Raw genomic sequence first — 27,846 nt, 5'->3', positions numbered from 1 at the left:
GCTATCCTCTCCCCTTCAAAGGAAGAATGTACAAATAATTCACATATACAGTTCATCTCACACTTTCAGTTGTAGAGCTAAACACTGAATAACGAGGGCACGTGTGTTTATTTTCACAGAGAACCAGTAGTGTTACCTATCCTACTTTTCCCCAACCTAATGCACTCCATATGTTTTGAACTACAACTCCCATTAGCCCCAACTGGCATGGCTACCTGGATGAAATCAAATAATACCAAAGTAGCTTTAACAAAACTAGCTATAAATTGAGGGGGGGGGGGAATCCTCTCTATTGAATCATCTGGACATAGCCTGACTGCAAAGGAAAGCTAGTAGAGAAAATAAAACAGTATTTTATCATTTTACAATTTCCCTCCCCTCCTATATGAAATCTTGAATATGCGGGTAGCTAACTATTCAACTGCCCAGCCTCAATATACAAACATAGTTTTGCATTGTTGTTCTCTTACATGATCAGATTACAGAATTAACAAAAGGTGCTAACAAGTTAATCCAGTTCTTAACTGTAAGAGCTGCTCATCTGCATGTATTTATCTTCCAGATGGCTCTCAATGCATATGATGGAAACGGCAGACAGGCAGAATATATCCTATGCCACTTGAAACTCTTAAATGATCTTTGGAATAAATGTTAGTTACCCAGATTGCATAAATAACACCTTCACAAGTTGTTGTGAATTCTACATAAAATAAATTGGGACAATCCTGTCAGTCACTTATGTACCATTGGTTTCAACAAGAAACACTTACAGGTGAAACTCGAAAAATTAGAATATCATGGAAAAGTTCATTTATTTCAGTAATTCAACTTAAAAGGTGAAACTAATATATGAGATAGACTCATGACATGCAAAGCGAGATATGTCAAGCCTTTATTTGTTATAATTGTGATGATTATGACGTACAGCTGATGAAAACCCCAAAGCAGTGCATTTCTGATAGAGATGCCAAGCTAAGTGTACCAATCTTACTCATTTCAAGGTCATCAGTATGAAATACTGGGATGTAGCCAAAATAATAATTTGTTCTATTCATGGATTAGGGCTTTCCTATCCCCATCCCACTACAACCCTACCAACCCAAAATTCATCTGTGGAATGAGGGAGCCTTGGAAATGAGACGTGGCACAAGTGGCTGTCGATGGAAATTACTAGGGTCTTGTTCCAAACAGTTTATGTGTAGTCAGTTTTGTTGCTCTCATCCCTGGTTTGCTTAGGTTCCTTTATAATGGAGTGTGTGTGTGTTTCCTTTCTTTCACAGAATCTATGGTGGTGTATGTGGGGCTTCTAAACAGGCTGCCAGCCAACACAAAGCTTAGTGTGTCACATGCTTTTGGACCATGAGTGGGGAACAAGTATATAGATCTTCAGACTGCAACAAAATGTTGTACAGACTTCTTTTTCACAAATGATGGTACCAAAGTCAAACTTTCAAATCAAACTGTAGTTCACTTGGCTACTTTTGCAGGAGTGGGATGGAAAAGAGATATTGGGTTGACAGAGAAGTTGCACTTTTCAAGTCAAACATGCTCAGAATAGTTTGTCATCCTGACAAAACCATAAATCTTGTTGATATTCAGCATTTGTTAACGTTCACTTACTGTTCTAGAAAATAACAGACCTCTCAGTGCTATTTTCTCTTCAGTTCTGAAAGCCTACTACACCAATTTTTACATTATGTGCAACAAATCTAAATAATAAGATACGAAAACTGTAATTGGCCTAATTGAAAAAGAATGAGTACCCCATCTTCCCAGAAAAACCACTTGGAATAGCAAATAATCACTGCTCTTGCCCAAGCTTGACAGGCAACAGAGTAAATAAGTAACAGACCCTTAAAAACATGGAGGAGGAATGGGGAACAAAACAATCATTTCTCTTTTTCCCCTGACGAAAATAATGACAAACTGTAAACAAGAGCTGTACAACTGTAATCAGTGTTTCATTATGGTACTCATGTTGCTTAATAGAAATGAGAATTTGTGTGTGTCCACATCAGCAACCAAGCAAATGAAACAAATGCACTATCCCCCTGCACCCACCCCATTCCTTAGAACTTGAATACAACAGCTTTTCTAGCAACACTGAACAGAAATAATAAAACTAAAGATAACTAAAACAATACAGTGGTACCTCGGGTTAAGTATTTAATTCATTCCAGAGGTCCGTACTTAACCTGAAACTGTTCTTAACCTGAAGCACCACTTTAGCTAATGGGGCCTCCTCCTGCTGCTGCCGGAGCACGATTTCTGTTCTCATCCTGAAGCAAAGTTCTTAACCTGAAGCACTATTTCTGGGTTAGCAGAAGCGTATGTAACCTGAGGTACCACTGTACCTGATAAGAAAACTATAGAAGTAAAGCGACCAGAAAGGAGCAAAGGGACTGTGACCTCCATTCTTATCTCCACAAAATTGTCCAGGAGGACCTCCAGGAACCCACATATTCATGTACTGTCATCAAGCTAAGGTTTGGCTTAGAAAGTCATGTGAACTGAGCCATTATTAAAGTACTTCAGACTGAGTACATAAATCTAGAACTTTCCTCACACATTCTGTATCATGAAGAGTTGCCTATAGGTATGAAACTAAGATACTATACCATCCATGAACTCTGTCCAAAGACAGAATGGACTACCAACCAGAACTCCTGAATATTATAAGCTGTTGAATTAAAACATACCTCGACTTGCATTAAATCATCAAAGTAACATAGAATACCCATATTTTACCTTCTGAGTCACTTATGGAAACTGCAAAGTACTGCAAATCATATTTATAATGTTAAACAGGTTTTCCCTGAACATTCAAACTTTATGCCACTATTAAAAGCCCTGAAAAACAAAACAGATAGTTATGACTCCTGCAGTGCACTTACTACATTTGGTGCCTGAAGGGAGTTTGAAAATGCTGTTCAAATACAAATAGTCATGTTAAACCTAATAACCTTTTAAGACAAAGTTCTATTAACAGTAGGATACTGCTGCTGCTGACAATGCCAGTAAGCAGACATATGCTGTCCCATATGAAGAACAACTCATCACCAGTGGAATTCTGTCACCCACTAAGTTACCATTCAACTCAATCCTGGCCCTGACACATTTTGACAGTGCAGGTGCTGCCTCTGAATGGGAGTGAAGCCTTTTTTAAAAAAACAACAACCAAAAATAATAAACAATAACCTTCTAATATATTTTAAACCTTGGGTTAAGGAGAATCAAAAGATAACTGCAGTTAAAGTCAGCACAAATGTTTCCCTTGATCACAAGTTAAGACACAAGTGGGAGCATAAAGCACTGAGATCTTAGGCTGGTTCCTATATTCCTAACACGATGGAGTAATGCTCTATCTCCAGTGGCTGCACACAGGGATGGGAGAAGAAATTATATTCAGTTCATGTTTAAAGGCAAACTACAGCCATCCTTCAAATTTTGCAATGCTGGTCTCCAACCAAGTAATGTATGCAAAAATGCATATACTAGGGTAACACATGCATAGAAATGCATATATTGGTGAAAAGAACACAAAAATGCATATCATGGCAAACTGCTCCACAAAAATGTGTTTACTCTGCAAAAATACATACAAAATTGAGTATATTAGGCATATTTTGCCCTAAAATGCTAATGAATTTTCATGAAAACTTTCCCTCCCAAAATTCAAAAACTGATGTGAAAAAGTGGATAACCAAACTTAAGATTGGAAAAATGAAACACAAACTGAAAGACTCTGAAACTGACATATTCATCTATCCTAGTTTTACAAGCATGAAATAATTAAGGAAAATATGCACAATTTTAACTAAATTATCCACTAATGCTCTAGTGACAATAGCCTATTTCAGGGGTTCTCAACTTTAACCACAGACCACCCTGCAAGTTTCATTCAGGTGGTCCGCAGTGTGTTTCATCACATTAAATGTTCATATTTATTTTTATTCTTATTTTATTGGGCATTTCAATAGCATAAAACTATTTTGATAGTGATTTTGTTGATACTTAACTTACACCTTAAACATCCCAGCTTCCCATAGGCATCCGTTTGGACAATGTGGGAAACAGTATGTTTCACAAGATGGATGTTCAGTCTGATCCAGAACTGTTCTTCATATATATATGAAATGTTCAGAAAGATCATCAACTTAGAGGCCAAGTGGATAAAAATGCCAGAGATTAAGAAGAAAGCAACAAAAGCAAAAATGTAGTTGCTTAATCATCAAGGAATGTGGTTCTCAGCTGGCATGAAACAATAAATATTGCAGCAGGTGCAGAGACAAGGGAAAAAACCACAGAGCAACAAAAACTGGACTGAAAGGACAGCTTGGTAGTAATTGTGGTGAGAGGCTACAAAAAGTTTTGTGGAGAGGTCATTACATAAGCATAGCATGTCCTCTGGAGGTTTTTGTTATTAACAAAAAATGCCTTAAAATAATCAATATTATAACTGATTATTAACAACAGGCAATAACTGTCTGGCAGCATTTGCTTACAACTATAAAGAACGGAGGGCACAATACATTCCATCCTTCTATATATGGAAGGAAGACAGATAACACATCCCAGTCCCTGCATCCATCACGGCCAGTGGCAGAGAAATGTCAGAGTAGGGAGTTCTTAACTGCAATCCTTATCACATGGTCTGAGCAAGAAGGTGCTGACTTAATTCATGAAATTAGCAACAAAGTTCACCAACAAGGAGAGGAAATCAGCTAAGTTCTAGAACTACTCAGAAAGGCTAGCCTTTGGTCAACAAAGGCTCAAATCCATACGTGCAACTGCAAAGAACCCCAAAGGACAGTGTTACTGGTCATTGGCAAAGTATGGACAGAAGTTTAGTCTTCTGGTATTTATATTCTATTTGGATATCATAAGCCTTTTATTGCTTTCCAGTCAAAGATGCTGACAATGGGAATTCTGAGCATCTACAGCTCCAAATACAAAGGTCACTGTTCCTGTAATCCCCTGACACAGCAACAAAATGCTTCATGGTTTGATTTATTCTCTCTAGAAGATAGACAAGGGCTATATTCTATTTCTAAATTCAAGTTGTGCTTGCAAAACACAACACTTGGCTGCAACATGTTTTGAAGAGAAAATTTTCCACATGACAAAAATGCAATGGTTTTGGCAGACAATATAGATGCTCCCAACAACCACTGTTTTTAAAAGAAAATGCACACTGAACTTTGCTCCAAGAACAATAATTTGCAGTTGCATGAAGTATGTATATTGCTGGCTGATGTCAAATGGAATGTATACATGTAACAGGAATGTTTTGAATTCTCTTCAGTTCAAGACCACATAAATTCATACAAAGAAGAAACAATTCTTTTTTTAAAAAAATGCAACTTAAGAAACTAAAGATCTTTCAAACAGTCCATAACGAAAAGGAGGTCCTGTTGGTGCATAACTGCTTTTTGTATAGGAGGTGGCTTGAAAGGGCAAAATAAATGGGGTGGGGGAGAAAACCACAATCAAAAAGAGAACAGACAATAGACAACTCAGCCACTAATGCATTGAAACTACACATCCTGATGCAGAATCAATACAATCTACTCTCAGAGGAGAGAGAAGGTACATTTTGGTTCCTGAAAGAAAGTAGCAGGTCTGCATAGTAAACATGCTCAGATTTCCCTCTCCCCCACTACTAAGGAACAATTGGAAACAAAGCTCTCTTTTTTTAACAGAGGTGCCTCTCTTTGTTACTTACATGCTACCATAAACTACTGTAAAACTGAAGAGTAGAAACTATGCACATGACTCAACAAAGAAATTGAACATTGTTGAACATATTATTTGTATTCTGTGTCCTCCTTGCTCAACTGCCTGCAAAGAAACTGGATATATCATTTTTAAAAATATTTTAAGCATCAAATATTAAATCTACTTTACAACTTAAAATTTTTTAAGAGTTTTTTTTTAAAAAAAGAATGATTTGCTAGCTTATTAATAGAAGTCACAATCTCTTATTTACTAAATATAAGATATTATTCATTCATTTGTTTGGTCTTCACTGCTAGTATTCGTTTTAGCCTAACTCCTAAGACCAGGTTTCAAAGCTAAATCATAAGCATTTTTCAGGGCAAAATGTTTTGCAACTCAATCTTTTCAAAGATTTCCATTATAGATGAAGGTCCATAAGTGTTAACTCAGTTAAGAGCAATATAAGGATGCAAGATTAATCAATATTATCAAGGTTACAGAGAAATGTTAGCCATGATTGCCACCACAGCTCAAGACACAAATCTGTGGGGAGAGAGTTACAAAAGTGACTAAAGTGTAGTAAAGTACTTTTACATACACATTTTTCACTTTCGCTGCTATAGCACAGTATTTAATATTTGATGTTAATCAACAATATAGAACTAAATGATTGTCAGTTCTAGACTGATTAAGAAGCAACAACCATGCACATATCATAAGCCATTATTAATGAGGTATCAGACCACTGTGTAGATATACAGTATTTACAGGTTTTATGCATCAGTTGTAAAGAAAAACTGCCAGTTTAAGGGAAGCAAAACTATGAGCACTGTAGTATAAGGTTTCCCGGGGACAGTTCCTGGATTTACAGATCAGTCCCCATGCAAAATCTATTGAAGTTGAAAAGTGTCCCCGGATTCATTGAAAAAATCTGGTAACCGTACTGTAGCACTATTTTTTTTATATCAGAGTACATTTGTTAAGTCTGTGGGTTCCTAAAGTCAGTGATATTTTCTACTGCTATTGGTAGAGTATTTCAAAAGTGTGGTGTCACTTCACACTTCCACAAAGCAGAACTTCCCAATAAATACAGAAGGCAGTATTCAAAAGGATCTATTTGTATGCAGGCCATGCTTAAGACAAATTGTGAAGCTAGCATGTAGCCAAATATGCACAAAGGCTATTCAGCAGTATGGGCATTTTGTCCAAGTTCTTTCAGTTAATTATGGAAAAGAACCAAGCACGAGAACCATAAGGACTTTGAATAGAGACTGTCCCACAAATGAAAAGAAGCTGTATGTTTAATTATTATGATTATTTATCTACTACCAACAATGCACACAGAACTTTAGGGTCACAATACTGAAAAAGAAAAAAAAGACACAAAGAATACTCTGCCTCACATTCCTATCATACTTCATGAATATAGAAACAATATGAGGTTATACTGGATATATTTTAAAGGGTGAGAAGAGAATGAGTGAGAACTGTGGCTCTCTTTCCACAGAAATAAATGGGGACAAATCAATTTAACATAACAAATAATTTATTATTATGAATAGCTCCATTATTTTAATTCATATCCACTGAGATATGAAATCTATAAAGGCTTCAAAAAGTATTCCAACACCTCTGGAAAGTTGAAAGAGATGTCCATGTATACAAGAGAAGGGAATTCAATCTGTTGAATTTCATTGTACACATTGACAATAAAGGTATTATTATACTAGGACCTGAGAGTTCATGGTTTAAATCCCCCCTCAGCCATGAAGCACACTGGGTGACCTCAGGCCAGCCACTGCCTCCCAGCCCAAATTACCTCACAGGGTTGTTGTGGGGGATTAGATGAGAAAGGGGAGATTAGATGAGCTCATTGCAGAAAAAGGTGGGAAGGAGGTATAAAAATATAAATATTTTTTAAAAAACTCAGCATCATAAAAAAGTATTCCAACACCTGTTTAATTACCACTCACTGAAACAGATGTTGCCAAAATCCTAAAAACATAAGCCAAGACAGGTAAGGCAAATCAATTTTCAGTGGAGTACCTATGTATGCTTGCTTTTGTTGCAACAAAGAACCATAAGACTTAAAACAAATTCTTATGGCAGAATATTTTGTGGACTATAATGCAGAGAAACAGTGTAATCTATTCAGAAGTAATTTCACTAAATTCAGTGGGACTTAATCCCAGGCAAGCATGTACAGAAGTGGTGGGAACCTCAGGCCTGGGGGCTAAATGTGGTGATACTAGGTTCACCATACGTCAGGAAAATTCCTGACATGTCCTGGTTTTCGGATGTAAAAATGTATGAAAATGTGATGGGAAAAGCAGTGGAAACAGCTCAAAAAAGCTCAACAATTTTGGGGTCTTCCTAAAAAAAAGCAACCTTAGGTGATACAGTCCTCATTATCTGGCCCACATGATTCTCCTCAGGCCACACCCTCTCCTCAGCTACATCCTCTTCCAAGGCCTCACCCCTGTTTCATACACTCCTTAAGTATTTTTGCCTGGCTGGAATGTGCACTTAACAAAGCACTGATAAGGACCAAAACTGTTTTGCTTTAGTACTGCTATTGCTTTGCATGCATTCTGACCATGCCCTGAAACATATTCCTTTTGCTATTTCATATTCCACTTTGTGTTCACGCTATCAGTGCTGCTGAACCTGCCATCAAAATCTGTTCTCAAGCAGGTTTGGGTATCTAAGCAGACAAAAGTTAAAACAATTACCCTTGCCACTGATGACTGCTCACATTCTTTCAAAGATGTATTAGGTGGCCTTAGGAAAAGCTTTGTGATTCTTCTAACAGCTTAACTACACATTAATGGGTTTTTTTAAAAAATAACATCAGGCATGGGGGAGAGATGATTATCTGAACTTGAACAAATTGATGTTACTACTATGGCTTACTAAAACAAACCAAGTTAAAATCATAGTTCCTGAACTTGCTTCCATAGTTAAAATTAATCACAGTTTGTCCACGTTTATAACTAATACTAAAATGTTGTTAACTGAGAACAGAAGGAAAAACTTCTGATCTCCTTCGGACAGCTGCATCTAAGGAAGGGGGGGGGCACAAGCCAGAGACTCATTCACATAACAATAAACCATTAATGCAGTTAAAGCAGGAACACAATACAAGTTGAACTGAACAGGAATAGATAAAATGCCAGACAGATCTAAAGCCAAACTCTTTTTGTTCAGGTGACTATTCCTAGGAAGCATATATATTTATGCATAAAGCTCTTTAGGCATGCTAAAATTAGTATGCTAACAGTGTTGACCACTTTCTGAGGCTGAAGAATTAAGCACACTTACTAGGGACCAAATTCCACTGAGCTTGGAGGAGTGATGTAGCATCGTACTGTTAATATAGTGGTACCTCGGGTTAAGTACTTAATTCGTTCCAGAGGTCTGTTCTTAACCTGAAACTGTTCTTAACCTGAAGCACCACTTTAGCTAATGGGGCCTCCTGCTGCCGCCACACTGCCAGAGCACGATTTCTGTTCTCATCCTGAAGCAAAGTTCTTAACTGAGGTACTATTTCTGGGTTAGCGGAGTCTGTAACCTGAAGCGTATGTAACATGAAGCGTATGCAACCCGAGGTACCACTCTGTGTGTGTGTGTGTGTGTGTGTGTGTGTGTGTGTGTGTGTACACACACACACACACCCAGAGTATAATGTAAAGCAGAGGGAGCCAATATAGATCCTTCCATATGTTTTGGACTACAACTCCCAGCATCCCTGACAATTGGTACAGCTGGCTGGGGCTGAGGGGAGTTGCAGCTCAGAACACCTTGAGGGCACAACATCAGTGACCCCAATGTAAAAAGTACATTCTATTCAGTTGGCATATAAATATATTTACTAGTATTCTAATAACACTTTGAATATTACATTTCATCCACACTCTTTCCCCTAACTTTCCCCCTAACGAGATATTTCAGTTGTTGTTTTTTGCAGTAACAAAAACTTTTCAGATAATCACAAGACTTTTTTAGTTTTGTTGACTACATACAGAGGATGCTCGGGTTGCGAACGTGATCCATGCAGGATGCACGTTTGCAACCCGCAGTGGCACATCTGTGCACGCGCAGGTTGTGATTCGGCGCTTCTGCACATGCGCAATGAGCAATTTAACACTTCTGTGCATGCGCAACCACCCAAACCTGGAAGTAACCCGTTCCGGTACTTCCGGGTTTTGGCGGTCTGTAACCTGAAAAAACGCAACCTGAAGCGCCTGTAACCCAAGGTATGACTGTATTCCAATTCAAAATTTTCCAGATAGCCTGTGTCACTGACCTTAAGACAGGTGGTGCACATTTATTATACTGCATGCCTATATATATCTACTCAGAAGTAAAACCCATTCAGTTCAATGGGAATTACTCCCTGATAAATGGGTTTAGAACTACGGCCTTAGACATAAGCTGGTTTACTTAGAATAAGGCAACAGTCTAACAAAGCTGACATCACAATATAGAAACTAGTTTCTATGATATCCTGCATATTTTACCTTCTTACTACCACAGCCAAAGAATTAAGATCTCTTGAATCAGGGTTTGTTAAACAAACCAAGAACATATATCACTGATGACAGCCTTTATGATTCCCTACCTTTGTTCAAATAATTTGAGAAATAAATGTAGTACAGGCAACTCTCAACTTAGGCGGCGGTTACGTTCCAGGATAGAGCATAAAGCCAAAATTGTGTATAGTCAAAACACATTGCATTCAGTGGCAGGTGGAATTGCAAAAGTATTTTTTCTGAGACAGAAGACAGCCAAGAATGCATAATGATTAACAAAGGATTATGCCTAATAATAACAAGTAAAAAATAACTTTTACTATTTGCTCCCCAATTTTACTACTGTATTTAGAATTAATGCTCTAGGTTCTATCTGAGAGTAGGTCACAATGTTCCCCAAAACAAGGACTCCACCTAAGTAGCCAAGGCTACTTCACACAGATCTATTAATCAAATGGAAGGCAGCATCTCTATGACATTTTCCTGACTTGGGAAAAAATTCAGAAGTATCAATACCTTCCTTACTCCATAGCTTTGTGTACGGTTCTTCTCAAGCTTCCTAAAATGCTGACTAACCAACTTCAAACTACTTTTCTTTGAGCGCACATGAGGAGGACAGTAAAATCTGCTGAAAGGAAATGTCTCACTATGTCAAAGCAGCCACAGATCATGTTGGCATATCTGTTACAGTGCCTTGGGAGATGCACTCATCCATCTACAGTGCTCATGCATTAGCTCTACCATCAATCTGTGCTGTCTGTTATTGATGTCACCAACAGCTACAACATACTGTTTTTTATACTAATGGGCAAGCACATACACTTAGCATTTATTTTTCTTATGTTTCTGAGTACTTCAGCATCAAATGTACACATCCCACCAGGAGTCTAACTGCAACAGATGAGCACAGGAGAGAGCATACAAGGTATTAATATGTTAATTATTAAAGGTGTTAAAAGTTGTTTGCCATTTTTTAATCGTAGAAGGGTGCATCTACTTTTGGTAGATTTGCACATACCCCATAGTAACTATTCCCTTGGCTTTGGGTGTTTGAAATGATTGTAGAGAAGGCAATACAGATGTTGAGTGTTAAAGTCCCAGTGATCCAACACTGCCAAAAAAATAATCCACTGGCTCAGTTCAAACATGATGACCAAACATGTTTTGCACTACCCAGTTTAGAAAGTAAACCATGGCTGAAAGCTACTGTCTTACTTTCACTGTCCATCTCCCCAGCACTCACCATCATAGCTTCATAAACTCACTACCATCTCTATGGTTCAGAAGCCTTAGGAAATAGAGCAATCGTCATAATGGTTTGTGAATTCAGACATTGCATCAAACATCCATTAGCACAGATCTTGGATGGTGAACAACTCCAAACCATGGTTTCTGAAGATGGCTGGCAAACAGCTGACAAACCATGACTGTATTCAGACATGCTTAACCAATTAAGTTTACCTAACCATAGTTTGGCATCATGTCTGAATTGACCCAGAATGCTTTGTGCCTGCTAAATAGGTCTGTTTTTAATAGTACCTCCAAAAAAAGTGAACTATGGTTGTCCAGTCACACACTCAGATAACCGGATATCATAAACAAATTTGTTCTCTAGTGAATCAGGATCTTATCCTGATATAGCAAGTTATCTTAACATTCTGCATACTTTGACAGTTTTAGAGAACAGTTTTCTTCACTTTTTGCTTCACCACTAGCTAACCTTCACTTGCTCCATTTTCTCAGCACAAAGGCAGAATAGGCAACTAAAAACACCAACCCCTCACTCACTCAACAAAAGGAAGAACAGGGTAGTTTTAAAAACATAATTATTTGTAGTCTTCTTAGGGAGCTAAAGGGGGACCTAGATTTCAAAGCTTAGGGGATCTTTCTTTCTCTCTCTCTCTCTCTCTCTCACACACACACACACACCAAGTCAATAAACACACACAGACAAACTATTTCTTACAAAATTAAAAAACGTTATCTAAGATCCTAATCTCACACAAACCAAAACCCTAAGTAAATTTCTTTAGAGGTTGGTTGTATTAAAAGAAAAGACAAACCCACAGAAAGCAATACTAAATATCTTAACGATTGTGGGTTTACCTGCTTTCAGGGCTAGAGATTTGCACACTTAAGCCAGATGGAGCGGTCGAGCCCTTTGCCCGGTTTAAAGCAAAATAAAGGAACTTCGATCTGGAGTGGGAGGAAGACAGCCTGAAGAATGATGCAAATCTCTCCCTTTAAACAACCGCCTGTTCCAGAATGGAGAAAGCAGCCAGCAAAGCGGGTCACGAATTCCCCGGGGGCGACTTAATGTATGTGTATATGGGGTGAGGGGAGGGGGGTGGGGCGCAGCCTCTCCCTCTCTCCCCCCCCCCCCGCACTTTGTCTGGGAAGGAGGGGAGCGGGAGAATGTGAGTCTCAACTCTTTCTGAGAGTTACGCCGTTTGTATATCAAGCGGGCAGCCGACCCGAAAGACAAGGCGACACAACTCGCTGGCCCCAAGAAACAGATACCGCTCATGTCAGTCTGACTCGGGTCGGCCAGCCTCGTCCCCCTCACACAGCATGAAGGGGCTCCGAGTGGCGCTAAACCCACGTGAGGCGGGGCGCGTGTGTGTGTGTGTGTGTGTGAAGGGGGCCTCGGGGGATTATGAAGGCGCCTTCTCGCTCACTCTCCGGGCGGGAAGCATCGAGTGACCATTTCGCTTTAAACCTCCCCAGTCGCAAAACTCTTCGGGATTATGAGATGGATAAGGAAGGTGGGCGGGGGAAGACGCCGGGCCGCCTCCGCTCCCAAGCCATGGAGCAACACGCTTCGAATTAAAACCGCTTCTCCCGCCCCCCGCCCCCACCCAGCCGCCTTGCCTCTCTTCCCTACGGTTTCCCCTCAACCGCATCGCCAACGGGCGCTTCTTCTCAAAATAAGGGCTTTTGGGTGGGCGCGCGCTTCCTCTCTCGCGTTCTAATCCTCGCCCCCGCCCCCGCGGCATACCTCGCGCGCGCGCGCGCCACATTCCATCTGGCTCGACTACAGCAAGCGGGCGCGGGGCTCCCAGTCTACTCCCCACAGGCGGCAACGGCGGCCAGGCAGCGGGCTCTGCTCGGGAGCCATTCAATCCCCTCCCCCTCGGCGCCCTCGAGCGTGTCGAGGACTAGTCCCCGCCCACTCGGTCCTATCTAGGCTAAGGATGGAGGCGGGCCGAAAGCGAGGGCGGGAGGGAGGGAGGATTTGTATCCGAGCAACAGAACTGATCGGCATTCTCAGTAGCCAGTGAGCGGGGCAGAAAAGAGAAGGGCTGCTTTCTGCCTCAGGGATTACTTTAAAACACACGCACGCACAAACGGCGTTTGCGTTATCCCTTTTCCTCTTCGCTTTAAGGTTCTGGCAGCTGAACCGAATTGGCTTCTCCTGGGCTCTCGCCCATCCCGACTTCTCACAAGCTTCGCTTCCTTTCCTTCCGCACATTATCGCTTTCCCCCGACCGCTAAAGTTTTGTCTTCCTCACACACACAACCTGTAGGGCTCTTTCTCCTCACGACTCCCACCAGCCTCCGTTATTCACTCAGGACCGTCAGGAGCGCCCTCAGGACAGGACCTCGGGGGAGAGAAGTCAGCCGAACAAGCCACGAGGGCCTCAAACGCAGCATCCCTTTAGAATTAGGGGAAGTCAAATACAGTACCTGTGTCTAAAATAAGGGGTCAGGAGATTAGACCATGAAGGCCAGCATCTCCAACAGGGCTGGGGGATGTTTGCAGGAGAGATTCTCTTGCTGGGTGGGGAGCCACAGTAGTAGCCTCCCTGCTGGGGTTTAATTTTAAAGCGTCTATATGTCACGTAATATTTCAAAAATCACTTCAGTAACCGTAGAATTGTAGTAATAATAATAATAAATAATTTATTATTTATTCCCCAGCCACTCTGGGCAGCTCCCAAACAGAATATTCATAATTAAAACGCGACAAAACATCAAACATTAAAAACTTTCCTATACAGGGCTGCCTTCAGACGTCTTCTAAAAGTCAGATAGTTGTTTATTTCCTTGTCATCTGAAGAGAGGGCGTTCCAAAGGCAGGCGCCACTACCGAGAAGGTCCTCTGCCTGGTTCTCTGTAGCTTCACTTCATTGCTGTAATGAACAGACTAAAAATCCCCAATATATTATCAAAAGAAAAAAACATCCTAAGAACTGTAAAACAACAGCTTACCGTGCACGTATCTGGCAAAACCAATTTTAAAAATCCAAAGAATACGCAATGCCATTTGTAGAACCTTAGACAGAATGAAGCACCTCACTTCAGGAAACACATTTTTTTTTTCTGGATACTGTACAAATATAGAATCGGTTTGTTTTTATTGCTATGAGGGGCACCAGTTGAAATATCTGCCTCAGCATTATGAATGCCTTAGACTGCCTCCTCAAAGTTTCAGGCATCTTCTCTGCTCATCTACCATTACATTCATTGCAGTCATCAGAGAATCCAACCCTCTAGTTCAACATCCTGTTCTTAGAGTGGCAAAACAGATGCCTCTGGGTAGCCCACAAGCAGGACCTGAGCACAAAAGCACCCTCCCCTTCTACAGTTTCCAACAACTGGTATTCAGAAGCATACAGCCTCTAATAGCCATCATGGCAAGTAACCACTGATAGACTTTACCTCATAATTTGTCTAATCCTCTTTTAAAGCCATCCAAGGTTCAAGCCATCCAACACTGCTTCCTGTGGGAGCAAATTCCACAGTTTAACTATGCACTGTGTGAATAAGCATTTTCTTTCATCTGTCCTGAATCCTTCAACATTCAGTTTCATTATATGTTCACGAGTTCTAGTGTTATGAGAGAGGGAGAAAAACTTTTCTCTATCCACTTTCTCCATGTCATGCATAATTGTATACATTTCTACCATGTCACCTCTTACCCATCATTCCTAAGCTAAATGCCCCAAATCCCCACAGAAGAGTTGCTCCATCCCTATGATCATTCTGGTTGCCCTTTTTTGAACCTTTTCCAACCCCATACTATCCTCACTGAGGTAAGGCGACCTGAAGTGATTCCCTTTCAAATCATTTGTATTTGTTTCCCAGTAAACCATGTTCAGAGACGCAGGTGGCACTGTGGGTTGAACCACAGAGCCTAGGACTTGCCAATCAGAAGGTTGGCGGTTCGAATCCCCACGATGGGGTGAGCTGCCGTTGCTCGGTCCCTGCTCCTGCCAACCTAGCAGTTCGAAAGCACATCAAAGTGCAAGTAGATAAACAGGTACCACTCCGGTGGGAAGGTAAACGGCGTTTCCGTGCGCTGCTCTGGTTCGCCAGAAGTGGCTTAGTCATGCTGGCCACATGACCCGGAAGCTGTCCACCGGCTTCCTCAGCCAATAAAGCGAGATGAGCGCCGCAACCCCAGAGTCAGTCACGACTGGACCTAATGGTCAGGGGTCCTTTTACCTTTTTTAAACCATGTTCAGGATCATAATGTTCCTGTTTCTCCACATCTATAAAACGTAAAAGCACCATACTGGAGTGCCAAAGGGTTTAGCAAGGGTTTTAATTTTGCACTGCTGTCATGGGTGCTTGCATTGTTGCAGCTAACAGGACCCCAGGCTTTGAATATATGAAGGGTGAGATGTTGGTTAGAGAAGGAGAGAATAGTGGAGGGAGGCCCCGATCGTGCATGCATTGTGAAAGCTAACAGTGCCTGAATAATGTGGTCAAAGCTCTCTTTCCTTGGTTGCTTTCTTCTTGTTTTGTCCTTTGCAGCCAGGCCTGTTAACAGAGGCTTTTGTTTAGTACTTTTCAGGCTCCTTTACAAAGAAAGGAAGTCAGACATCTTGTGAGTAAGATTTGGGCAGGTGTGGAAATCAGCAGCCAGTTGAACTTTAATAGTTTACAACATTTAAATACCGGTAAATATATCAAATAATAATATTAATAGTAATGGTGATTTAAGTTCTCTTAAAATCAAATGATAACCCACAAACAGCCAAAAATGGATAAATGTGGATGGCAGTACGCACGGCCCATCAGTTAATCACTGTAAACCTTAGTAAAAGGGCAAAGGACTGGGGATTTGTGAGAGAGAAGGCAGGTGGGAAGGGTATAGGGATGGAGATGGACAGGTAGCAGAATGACTACAATAAAAGGTATTAAGGCCTCTGTCATGCCTGATTAAAAGAAGCAGCTTGGCAGATTTGTTGGCTATCGAAGCCTGAAGTCTATACTTATTTGTGCCCCAGTTCTTTATATGCTTACTAATGCATACGCCTCTGACTTAAGCAGAGCTTGGTTACTTTATCTTGCATTCATATATATATATATATATATATATATATATATATTCTGCATATATACAGGTTTATAAATTAACAATAACAACAAAAAATATTTTTTCTGGATCATCAGAACAGTTACAGAGTTACCTGGTGTTAAAATAGAGTAAATTACCGTATTTACACAAATCTAATGCACCATCAAATGTAATGTGCACCCTAATTTTCGTGATGCACGGTAATTTGGCTAAAAAAGGTACACATTACATTTGAGTAAATATGTTATTTACAGCTCCCATCAGAATCAGTGTATCACAATGATTATTAAGGGAACATTGATGTGGATAAGGTGAGATTAGAGCTGAATCAGCTTGTGGGAAAAAATACTTTTCCTTCTAGACTCTTCAAAAATGTCTACATGCCTTGAATGAGATGATTGAATGGGGGGGGGGGTGATATAAAATACATAATATCAAATGATATGTAACTGATGTGTTACTTCCAGTATTATTACTAAGGTAGACATTGTGATATTATTCTAGTTTGCTGTGTGCATTTCATTGACATATTGGATGAGTTGTATGTGAGACATTCCAGTTCAATATTTTTTTCTAGGTGTGTTAATTTTTTTAAAAGAAGAATCAATAAAAAGGTCCCAAGAAAAAAATCAATAGAATCTGTCAACAATGACAGGGTGAACACACGAAACATCACAATGCTTAAAATGTTCACTTTGTTTAGCACAGTGCTCAGTTATTGATAATTTGTCCCTTGACAGAGTAAGGCAGCTGCCCAAGCATATAGTTGTCAGCCATGTCTTTTGCAGGAAGAAAACAGAGAAATAAAATATATTTTAAATATGGCATGTACTTGCTTGACATTGTGGCAATTCTATTTTCCCCCAGTATGCAGAAAGTAACTGGTCAAAATAATTTTATAATCACAATTGAAATATACATTTTATTTAATCTTTTCAGATAGTAAGAGATCACTTCATTTCAGTATACAAAAAACATACATTTATTTAAGGTCAAACTCTTCAATCACCTAAGGGAAATGCTGTAATAGTTCCAGTGATGCATATTCTCTGGCCTGAGCAGAGCTTGTCCAAGGCATGGAGTAGGAGTAGGAGTCTTGTTCTTGGCATGACAGTGTAAGTCCAGTAGGCCCCTGGCCAGCTTAACTCTCTGAGGCCCGCAGCAAGTGTACCTGGCTGCTCCCTTCTGCACGGGTCTGCATATTATTCATTTTTTTTCTGTTCAGCCATTTGAAAAGTAATATCTAAGATGAAGCAAATCAATATACAATGCAATAATAATAATAATAATATAATAATAATTTATTATTTATACCCCGCCCATCTGGCTGGGCCTCCCCAGCCACTCTTGGCGGCTTCCATAAAAACCAAAAATACAGTAAGATATCACACGTTAAAAACTTCCCTGAACAAGGCTGCCTGTAAGATGCAATTCAAACCAATTACTCAAATATGTCTATATCTATTCAAGTTATGTCACATATGCAGCCAGACATGAATCCAGAGCTTGCAAGAATTCTAATGAAAATGTGAACATATTTTGTGCTGATGGTCTACGTAAGAACCTGTCATGTTTCTTTTTTCTAGAGCATTCCAGAAACACAACACAGTCAAAGAAAGTTGTGATCGGCTGGCACATATAGACAAACCTCTCTACACGGCTTCCTTGTTTGCAGAATAGAAAACGGAATAACTGTGAAAAATAAGCTATAGAAATGTAAGTCAAGTCTTTGGTAGCAGATCTTTTCTTTAGCTGATAAAATAATTGCAGTTGTGCTAAACTGGTAGAGGTAGACGTTTTTGGCAAAGAAAGCCCCTTATTTGAGAAAAAAATAAGACAATGTAGCTGTTAAAACTGAAAAGGAAAGTAACTGCAACACAAATAGCAGGCAGAGAGCAAAGCTTTGAAGGGGTAAAGCGCATTGTTTAATTTTAACTTTTAAACCGGATTATCATTATTATCATCATCAACATCATCTATATATCAGGCAATTTCCTAGAAAACAAAATAATTCTGTTTCAATTTACTTTATGCTATATAGTTTTGGAGCATAGATTTGATGTCCCATGAGGTGAATAAAAACATTCTAGAAGGGCTGGGTCTGCTTAGAACTTGGAGGAGACAAGTGACAGAAAAATACCTGGCTTACTAAAAACATTTTCTTCCCTTTCAGTAATTTCAGAAGATTATCTTTAGCCATCAAATGTGTCTACATTCTACTCATTTATTCTTACCTTACAATGTTTACATTGTCTATTGTGATGGGAACTTACACTCTTGCATGTTGTATAGTTCTTAGTGGGATGAATAAAAGCATTTCATCATTATTTATTTATATCCTCTGCACTAGGCTCCCAAAGCTGCTAACAATAATAAAAAGATAACAAAATACAATATACAGTGTGTGTGTGTGTGTGTGTGTGTGTGTGTAACTATCAACGTGGGTTTTTCCCCATAGTGTACTGAATTTTTATATACCTAATGTCTCACTCTTAAACATATTTAAAGGGCATCATGCCCCACTTATGTAAATAGAAATGCAGGGGTGGAATTCAGTGTCACACTACAGTGAAAGTCCTGTCAGCACAAGCATTGAAGCTTGTCAGACAGAATGATCCCCCCAAGCACAGTGTTCTGGGGGTTCCCCCAATGCATCCAAAGCAAATTTTAGGGGGCCTCAGGGGTGGGGTGAGAAAAACCCATTGCACAAGTGAAAGCTCTCATACAGGACTTGTGCTGACAGGACACATTAGGTGAATTCCTCTTGTGTGTTTAGGTTCATAGCCTAATGTCCTGACAACGTACATCTAGAAAATAGTAGTTAGAATAGGGCAGAACAATAACTGTTGCATCAAGAACTGGATATCTGGTGCACCGTCATTGGTTGGTACTATTAGGCTGACAACAATCAACATTACTGGATGTGGCATGGCACAAAGGCATTTCATAGTACAGGGATGTGGTAGAAGCAAGACTAGGGACCAATCATGTACAGGACACCAACAGGCAGCATGTTAGGATGGAATCACACCATTTGCTGAATGAACACACATAGCACTTTGCATAATGTTGTAGCTATAAGACTAGTATTCAAGACTTTGGTGGAATTTGTTGTTGTACATTGATGAGTTTACACAGCATTGTGTGAAGAGATATTCCCTAGGCACTCTTGGAATCTTATTAAATAAATATGAATCAATGGCCAATGTTAACTGAAGGCAAACTGTGTGGGTACAGCTCTGCATGATATGCAGGGGCACCCTTCTAGTTCACACCAGAGACCCATTCAATTTTCCAGGAATTTCTTGTGTTCAGTTAGAAACGACCCAAACCATATAAGTAGCTAACAATTCAGAGTATGCACGTGCAGTTTGCCTTGTCAGAGGCCCCCATGCTGTTGGAATACGGTTTGAATTCAGACCAAATTAAAACTGTTGGCATTGCAAGTACACAATGTAGCAGGTGTTTGCAAGAGAACATATAACATGTTTTGCCACTGTGGATACATTGTGTTACCATCTACATTCTCTTAGTGACTAATGTACACACATTTAACAGATTAAGGAACAAAAACCAATTTCTTAGGTCAAACCCACTCTCCATCCAGACTGGTACTTTATTTTACAAAAGGCCTGGCTGACTGAGTTGCTGAAAGAGCACTAAAGCAGTAGCAACATCCAGTTCCTTGTCATTCGCATCCAGTTTTCCTACACTCAGAGATTGAGAAAATATGCAGTAAATCAGAGCTTTCCAAACTCTGTGTGTTGTGACATGTTACTGTGTCGACTGCTGTAGGTGTGTTGCATGAATGCTCCCCGTGTTCTTTCCAGAGCTGGAAGGGGATTAGTTTAACCTCCAGTTTGCTAGTAAAACTGAATTACGGTGTAGTCAAATGCTGCATGTCTAAAAAATGTCACCCACATTAAAAGTTTGGAAAGCTTTGCGGTAAATGATCATTAAAATACAAACGAGCTTAAAGTATTGTGTGATATGACTTCATCTACCATGTAAATCTCAGATTTGTTTTTTCTTTTTAGTGAAAATATGCAAATTGCTTCAGCATTTTTATGGGTGTGTGATAAAAGATTATTGGAGTAGCATCAGGAATACTGATAATGGTCACTGTGGAACATTACTAATTCAAGGCATTTATTGTACTATCTTTTCTGGATCAGATAAATTACTTGAAATTACTGCCCTCCAGTCAATTTATTTCAACAAGGCTTCAGAGGCTAGCCATTAGTATGAAATATCCCCATTGAAGTCAGCAGCAGAATTACCATTGGTAATTAATGGTTTTAAAGGTGATCACCCCCAAATTGTGTTTTGTTACTGTGGTGAACACCTATGGTCAATAGAATATATCATTTTGTCTAAGCTTTGTTGCAAATTCTGTGAGATTAACCCATTAGCAGATATCCTTATTTACATATAACCAAGAAAGAACAACAATATTATATGTATCCCTTTAATTTGTGGTGACCTTTGAGAAATCAATACTTCAGTGGCAGTAAGGCTAATTACTTATGGGGCTTAAAAACAGCACCAAGGCTTTACTATGTAATTGTGTGTTTGATTAAAGTGCATTCCATTCATTTATCAAGCAAGTGATCATTCAATAGTAGTACAGTACAAGCATCTATTCAGCACCATGGAGAGTACCACCTCCATTACCTAGGTGCCATAGAACAGACAGCAGAAATAGTGGCATTGTTTCTTTGCCGTCTTCTAAAATTTGGAGGAACAATTGTTCTCTTGTGAGTGGCTCACCTAATGCAAATGCAGCAAACTAATCACAAGCTTTCCTGCTTAAGCATAAGCCTTAAAATCAGGCATGTTCATTTTCTATCCCCGGGTTAAAAGAAATGCTTTTTCAACACCACTTGGATCTATTATAAATGAACAACTCTCCAGAAAAATAGCTATTGAATGTATATCATTCTTCCACAAATTCTGTAACAAAAACTGTAAATATAAATGTATCCCCATCATTGTGTTTATTGAATGCAGACAGGCATCTCAAATCCTTATATTTTATCATCAAGCAAATTTTTAAAGAATTACTTTGATTCAGTTTTGGCCATTTGTTCTCGATTCTATTTTTAAGATTTTAAAGTTTGATGATGCTGTAATTATTTTACCCTGATACTTTTTTGTGAATTGATGGTTTATAAAGATTCTTGTAAATAAATAAATCACGCTATTATAGCAGAGGGAGTTAAGGTGAAATGGTAGATTCCTCACATTTTGCCACTCTTCTGAGTTTCTTAGGTGCTGCTTGCTACTTAACATAAGGATTGGTTTAGTCATTATTCAATAAGCTCCTTAAGCCAGGCAGGAACCTGCTATAAAACACCATGTAAATGACAATACTTGACTAGTTACAGATAGGTAGCCGTGTTGGTCTGCCATAGTCAAAACAAAACAAATTCCTTCCAGTAGCACCTTAAAGACCAACTAAGTCAGTTCTTGGTATGAGCTTTCGTGTGCATGCACACTTCTTCAGATATTAGTCAGATAATACTTGACTAATTATTTCCTCTAATAGTAAACTCAGCTGGGGGTGCTGATAGAATTGTAGCCCAAACAGAACCACTGAAAAACAAGATAAATCAGCATGCTTGGGAGAAACACTAAAGTTTGCAGAAGTAGATGTATATTTTGTGGAAATATTAAAGGACCCCATCCCCAACCAACCCATTGGTGACTGAGCATGCGCTGTGGCCCCAGAATGTTGAGTGTCTGTTGGGCAGGACAGAGAATGGTGGTTGTGGATGGACTGTATACTGGAAGAAGACTGGTTGGTTCAAATACTGACTGGCATTTATCAGTTCCAAATGAAGGTACAGTGAAGGAAAGAAAAAGTTTTGAAAAATAAACTAACTGAATTATTTTTTTCAAACCATTCCACATTCAGCTGACCATCTGCATTTGTAATAAATATTGCTTTATCAGCCACATATTTTCCTAACCCAGCCCTTGGAAACACATGCCCTCTTGCATGACACGAGGGTCAGATATTATAGCATGCATCATTATTTACGACAGAGGTTTAGCAGCCAAAGCTCATTATATTGTACATAGTTGTCATGCCCTTTGAAAAGGCTATTGTGAAAAGATGTAGTTAAAAGGAGCTTATCTTGCAGCTTGGGGGGTGGGGACCTTGAGAGTGATATTTGAGCACTGAATGAATGAAACTAAATATTTTCCACAGAGCTCAGCCTTTTTGAAAGCAAAATCTTCCTGTCATGGATTGAGGCTTTGATGTAACTTGAAGTATGTGAATAAGCATTTTCCACTCTGTAAAGACTGGACTGTGCAGGCCTGTGCTCTTCTATTCAAAAGTAAGTCCCTCTGAGCTCACTGGGGCTTGCTTGCTTGCCTGCAGATAAGTGGGTACAGGATTGCAACCACCCCACCCTACAGTTGGTGCTGACAACACAAAGGAGGAAAAGGGAGCATGCCAGGGAAAGATTAAGGGAAGACTTGGATGAATCCACAGGATCCAAAGCTCCTTCTTCCCCCAGCATGCTCCTAGAATGGAAATGGAAAAAGAAAGAAACATGAGGACACTAGAATGATCAAAGTAGATTCTGTCTTCCTCCAGCTTCTGGCTGGCCAGTACAAGCCAAGCAGAGCTTGGATATGACAGTTCTTTCACTATGGATATGCCCCTACTCACTACAATTGGATTGATCTGTAGCTTAATAACTAATACATTATCAAGACAATCAGTCTTTGTTGTCACTATACAAAGGAACATACACACAAAACCCCAAAAACACCACACTTTGCATATTACCCTCAATTCAGATTTTCTCCATGGAAATGATTGCTATGCCTTAAGATAATAATAATAATGTTTAAAGCATCAATGAAAGGAGCATAATCAGGAATCACTTATGTCTGAGGAGTATTCCTATTATGGGAGTTGGACTTGATTATCTTTTAAGTACCTTCTTCCTTTGATTATCCTAAGACCTATTATAATTCTAAGTGCCATTACTACTTTGTAATTTATAGTCTATTAATTATGAAGTATCTCTCTAGCCACACAAGTAGTTCTGTACATGTCACTGATATTTCTCAAACGTGAGCCTCTCATGCGAAGTTCCCTAAGCATTTTTTGATGTGTTTATGAATCTATCATTCAAAGAGGAAATGTCAAAAATCCCACTGCACTTATAGCCACTTGCTGGATCTTGTTCACCATCTGCAATTGCATAGGTACAATTTGTATTATATGAAGAAAGACAAGCGGTACAACATACACACAGCCCAACCTTTGTACCTTCTTGCAATTACCTGCTTGTATTTCTCATCCTTTCTCTAGCCGTGTACATTTAAATAGGGAATGGCTCACAGCTGCAGAAGGGAAGTGGTAGACAATCTGCAATTTTACTGTCAAGCATAGTCTTTTAGAACTCTGCAATTTGTGCAAATGGCATTGTAGCTCCACTTGTTTCCTGGCAGCTCATCCTTTAGAGAGCTTTCCAAGATTAAAAGTATTAATGCTTTAGACAAGAAGGTTAAGGGAGGAATTTTATGAATTGTTCTCTCAGCCACTTTGTCTTAAATTGCAAGCCACAGTTGCCTCAAAATGGTCAAATAAGTAGTGTCAAGCAAAATCAACTTTGTGCATTTGAGGTCATCACCTGCTACAAAATTTGAAGGAAGTCGGGGTGATGCTCAGTAGAGTGCTGCAGAACTACAACTGGCTGCATGCAACCTTTTATTTGACCATTCATTGAACTGTGTGGCTGTACACAAAAGCCAGTAAGAGCAATTGCATGCTGGACCTAAGGGTGGTGAGTGGGTTCTAGACCAGATATGGCAAAGCCAAAGACCCAAGAAAAAGACATCAGTCCAAAGGTGTGCCTAGATGTTGTTCACCTCTACATAGTCATTAATGACCTGGGACACCTCTCTCTTTTGGGATGCAATATCCATCAGAGTTTGGGAAGCTGACACCCTTCAGAGCTAAAGGGATGGGCAGGTAAATAGCTTAATGCTTGTTTTGCCATTTCAACTTGGAGGGAAAGATGTGGGGAATAGAAAGCTGTGAGTTGATTGAAGATTACACCTCTGGAAATCTGATGTCCACCTAGCAGATCTCCTGCCTATATTTTAGGAGCCTGCTTGTTTGCCAGAAGTCCTGCATCTGTAAATAAAATAAAAATATTACAAAGAAACTATGCATCTCCACTTTGTCATACAAAATCTCGCATCATTCCACGAGAAGTGGAAACCTACAGTAACATGCCAGGGATCTCTAGGGCAGTTATTGAGAGAGAGAGAGAGAGAGTGATCCTAAGAAGCAGCTGTGCAAAGGGTTGTAACATTTCAAATTCCTAGGCATTAAACATGAAGATTGTGGGCATTTGGGGGATTTCAACTTACATATTTTTCATTCTTTTTTTGCCACCATTTAAAAATAACATTTAGCATTGGTTTCAATCAAAGTGCGAACTACCAATATGTAAACATGCATAATATCTATTATTATTCTTCAGGTTCTAGCCCTACAAGTGCCTGCTTGTCACTTGGATTAACTGAGTGTTCTTTAGAGACATTAATCTCTGGCTCAGCTAATAGTGTCTAATCTACAGAGCAGTGAGTGAAACTGGAGAACAGGCTAGCCATACCATTAGGCAGAGTGAGGCAGCTGCCTGAGGCACCTGACTTTGGGTGTCATGAAAATGGCAGGAAATTGTCAATTTTTTAATTTATTGCCGGGGAAGGGGAGTAGTGCTTATGGGATTGTCTGTCTCAGGTGCTAAATAACCCAATTGGCTCTACTGTGTTCTCTGCACCTTGATTTGGAGGAGAGCCAGGGGGACCTTTGCTGCTCTGCCTCAAGCAGCCAGATATAGGAACATTAGAGGAAAGCTGCCTTACACTGAGTTGGACACTTGGTCAATCTAGCTCAGTATTGGCTACACTAACTGTCATAGTCTTTGCAGGATTTCAGACAGGACTCTCTCCCAGCCTTACCTGGATATGCTCCAATTGGCTTTAATAAGGTGCTACCTGAGCCACTTTCGGATGCACACAGAAAGACATAACTCCTAAGGATGCAGAATGCTTGATAAACTTCCATCCTACACCTAGGGGACTTATGCGTAAGAAGTAGGCTTTTGTTGACTGGACAGTATACAAATGAATGCATAACACTTAATAAATTGGGGGGGGGATTTGTGAATTGATTACTACTGAAATTGAGGGCCAAAGGTTCCGCACACCATATGATACACCTGTGTCTCTGTGGTCATCTCATGTATGTGCTTTTCCTTTAATGGAAGAGATACTTGTGTGGGGAAATTGTTGAGAATGACGTAGCCTTAGTTGTTGTTTTTTTCTTCTTGTTTTGCATTATCTTATATTGCAACCCTAGATGCAACAGTAATCAGAGACTTTTGGCTTAACTAGATGGATATTCTGTTTTCTTCTTTTGGAAGCAGCTGCCCCATTAAAGAAAGGGCTGCCAGTTTGGGCTTGGGGTGCAGCAATGGAGGATAGTCAAACCCTTTCTCCAGTGATCCATATATACCATGAACTTCTTGTTAGTTATGAATTTATGTACAGGCACAATATGGCCTCAGATTAACTGCTTTCTTTGTGAAGTATTTCCTGGCACTAAGCAAGCAATGATTGGGTCCGAAAGTCTAAATTTCTCCCACTTTCTCACAAAGAGAGAAAGAGTGTGTGTGTGTGTGTGTGTGTGTGTGTGTGTGTGTGTGTGTGTACAGCCAGAGCTCTTGGATTCAGTGAAGGATCAGCTGTTAATTCCCTGAAGCCAAATCAGGACACACACAGACCGCTTTTGTTTCCATCTCTTCAGCTTCTTAGCAGTTTCCTCACTCCTCAGATCTCTTTACTCTTTCGACAGTCTCCATCTGTCAGTGTTTATGTAGTGCTCAAAATGAAGCAAGAAGGGAACAGAAAGTTCACTGAAACATCAAGTAGGATAAGACCAAAATTTCAGTTTAAAAATCTATCTTAATAACAACTGCACACTGCAGCTTCCTGCCTGGCTTATTTTCTTCCCTCAAAGGGGCCATTGACATTTCAGTGTACTTTAGTTCTTAAATCCATTGATTTTCTTTCCATTCTTCTCCATGAATGTTGTGAGAAAATTGGTAATGCAGTTGTGTTTTATGTAGGCAGAACATAGGGAAAATAATGTGGAAAGTCATCATATGGTAGGTATAAAGCAAAACTAATGGCTTTCCTGCTCCAGGTTATGTTTCAGTTCTTGAGCATTGGTTGGGGCAAGTCCATGCAACAAGGTCAACTGCAGGTCAACTCCAAAAAGCAATAACACAAATCAGGAGCAAGGCAGAATCTAGGTGACACTATGGTCAAAACTGAGCATAGTCCAAAGGGAAAGTTGTGGAGTAGAGATCTAGAGGTCAGCAGCACAGGCCAGTCAAGAGATAGATGGATACAGCAAAGCCACTAAGTCAGGTTGCCATGGTCTGGGAGGTGAAAGCCCAGTGTTGTTCCAGCACCTACCAGACCTCAACGAGGGGCTGTATGGTCTGGTGTCTCATGCTCCACCCAGGACCAGCAGTAAGCACTCAGTGCTGCTATTGAAGGATCCCTTACACCCAAGGAGCCATTTACTTGTAAGCCTCTTGATCCCTTTGACTTTCAGGTACTCACTCCTTTGCCAAGTGGTCACTCAGCCTGCTCTAAGGCATCATAGAATTGTAGAGTTGAGAGGGACCCTGAGGATCATCTAGTCTAACCCCTTGCAATTCAGGAATATGCAGCTGTCCCATATGGGGATTGAACCTGCAAACTAGGCATTCTAAGCACCATGCTCTAACCTATGTACTAGACTTGGCCAGTAACTGAGCTGCAGTTTCTATGCCATCTTCAAACGTCCTGTACAGAGCATATTTCTGTAATCAATGTACACAGTGCTTTAAAGAAGCAGCCCCCAAAATCTGTTTGCTTAGCAAGGTTTGTTTCAAATTTATTTATTTAGCAACATTTATATACCACTCTTATGTGATTGTAATTGTGGGGCACCGGAATCGTTGCATCACATAATTATTGACTGTGCTTTTCACTTACCGGCCAGGAGCAAGTTTCTTGCTCAATATCTAAAAGGAATTGCCGATGATACGACTGAAGCCAAACTGAGATATCTACTAATTGATGATGACCCCCTAAGATCACTCATGGTTGCCAGATTTTTGATCAGCGTCCTATCCCTAAAGAAGAGAAATGGACTCCTGTGTGGCTCGGATAATCCCTTTAAACCATGATCTATGTTTTAGG

At 39.9% G+C, this 27,846-nt stretch overlaps 1 protein-coding gene and 1 long non-coding RNA gene across 3 annotated transcripts in view; one reads left to right on the top strand and one right to left on the bottom strand.

Moving 5' to 3' along the window:
- WASF3 (WASP family member 3) overlaps positions 1-13,150 on the bottom strand; it is a 28,575-nt gene extending 15,425 nt beyond the window's left edge. The window contains exon 1 of one of the 2 annotated variants that reach the window (XM_081860505.1): positions 12,357-13,150. The gene's annotated coding sequence lies outside the window, so the exon portion shown is untranslated. The remainder of the gene's footprint in view (positions 1-12,356) is intronic. The other variant, XM_081860504.1, reaches the window with a different exon arrangement.
- A 1,143-nt stretch (positions 13,151-14,293) lies between these two features.
- LOC309341356 lies at positions 14,294-18,960 on the top strand. Its single transcript, XR_014156258.1, has 2 exons — positions 14,294-15,286; positions 18,144-18,960. It is a non-coding gene; the product is annotated as an uncharacterized lncRNA (long non-coding RNA).
- The last annotated feature ends 8,886 nt before the right edge of the window (positions 18,961-27,846 follow it).

This window comes from Podarcis erhardii, assembly GCF_964252035.2.
Source record: "Podarcis erhardii genome assembly, chromosome: 4".
Taxonomy (NCBI): Eukaryota; Metazoa; Chordata; class Lepidosauria; order Squamata; family Lacertidae; genus Podarcis; species Podarcis erhardii.
This window is presented reverse-complemented; position numbering and strand designations above follow the sequence as displayed.